This window comes from Corvus brachyrhynchos, unplaced genomic scaffold, assembly GCF_000691975.1.
Source record: "Corvus brachyrhynchos isolate BGI_N302 unplaced genomic scaffold, ASM69197v1 scaffold61, whole genome shotgun sequence".
Taxonomy (NCBI): Eukaryota; Metazoa; Chordata; class Aves; order Passeriformes; family Corvidae; genus Corvus; species Corvus brachyrhynchos.
Window position 1 is genome coordinate 8,376,786 of NW_008236478.1, and position 1,738 is coordinate 8,378,523.

Genomic DNA, 1,738 nt, shown 5'->3' on the forward strand with positions numbered 1-1,738 from the left:
CTGGGGAGTGGGACATGGTGCAGTTTATTGCTTTTGGACAGAGGTAGAGGTTTGCTCTGGGCTTGTAGAATTGGCAAGCCATCCTCAAGACAGACCTTCCCCCCCACCTCCCTGAGCTTGTAGCAGTGGATTCCCTTTTCAGATGGACATGGATTTATGCCAGCTGACAGTTCAGCTCAGCAGGGTTTCTAGGTTTCTAGGTTGTAGCTGGAATACCCCCCCGAGGATTCAAGTCATCTCAACAGCTCACATCACTCTGGAGATGGTCACTGCAGCCAGTGCCTGCCAGCCCTCCCCAAAACCACAGATAACTCCGCAGCCTGCCTTGGTCTCATTGGGGAGCAGAGGAGTTGCTTCCAAGCTGTGGCCAGCCTGGCCTCCATTTCCCATTGCAACAGGAAGGAAATCTCATTGCAGAGTCAGAGCCAGACAAATCCCCGCTTGGGAAGCGCAGCAAGTGCTAATTGCTCTCCGGCAATGAGTCACACCTGATCTAGATTTGTCCTGTGCTCTGGTGAACTCCATGACTTCTCCCTGCTGTGCCTCTAATTTCAGGGCTGGCTGGGAACAGGAATAAAGCTCCTTCAATAACTGTGTGTGGCGGAAATGTCAGTGTTCCAGCATGTTTACGACCTCACTTCAAATGGTAACCACACCAAAGATGTCACGTCGGTCTGCAGCAGAGCCTGAGTAGGGGCTGGGGAGGCATGGGAGAATGCTGGGCTCTCTCAGGCACTGGCAGTCCCAGCGGGAGGGCTTGGCCAAGGACTGGTGGGAGGCCGGGATCTGGCTGGCACAGGAAGAGGAGCGAGCATGGTGTGATGGGTGAACGCCTGCTGGCCCATGCCAGCAGCAGGCAGGTGAGCTGATCCGGCAGGGCTAGGTGTGCCCGAGGACTGCCCTGATAGAAAAATGCCAGGGCAGGAGATAAGATGCTAAATCGATTTTTTTTCCTTGGCCTTTCCTAACATGTATTTGAGCATCTGATAAACCTTTTCTTGCTGATCCAGCCTGGAGGCCGTCTGGCACGCTGGGAATGGCAGTGTAGAAACCCTCTGACACTGCCCCAGAAACATGGGCTGTCTCACCCGAGCTGTGAATCAATGCCAAGTGCCGGTGCCCCTACTCCTGCTGGGAGTGTGCACGTTCACTATGTGGGGACACGCAGGGACACAGCCGCAGCGGGAGATCCTCTTCTCCATGCTGCTCCTGTCTCCCAGTGGTGCTGGCACCAACACATTGCTACCCACTGGATGCCTTAAGTCCAGTGCCATGCTGCTGCTGCCATCCCAGCACCCTCTCCATGCCCCTATTCCCGGTGTACCCCAGGTCCGGGCGGGCTGTTGGAGTTTGGGGCAATGTGAGAGCACTGGGGAGCAGGCTGAGCAGGGGTCATGGTGAGCAGGAGTGACCAGGTGAATGAGGATGAGTGCCTGGCTGCCATAGGGAGGCTGTGGCTGTGCAGGAGGATGCCTGTGGACTCCCTTTTCGCAGTGCCCAGTTGTGCTCACGGGGTTCCATTGCAGGGGAGGGTGCAGCCCCGCACCCCTTTCCAGCCAGTTCGTCCACTCACAACATGGCGGCCCGAGTACGACCGCAGGCTCCCTCCCCACTGCGCCACACTCAAGATGGTAGCTCGCTGCCAGCGGATCCCGCCCCTCCCCGTTTTGCCCTAAGCGACATCGCGCTGAGCCAATGGGAAGCCGAGATCCGCGGACACCGCCCAAAAGACGCACGC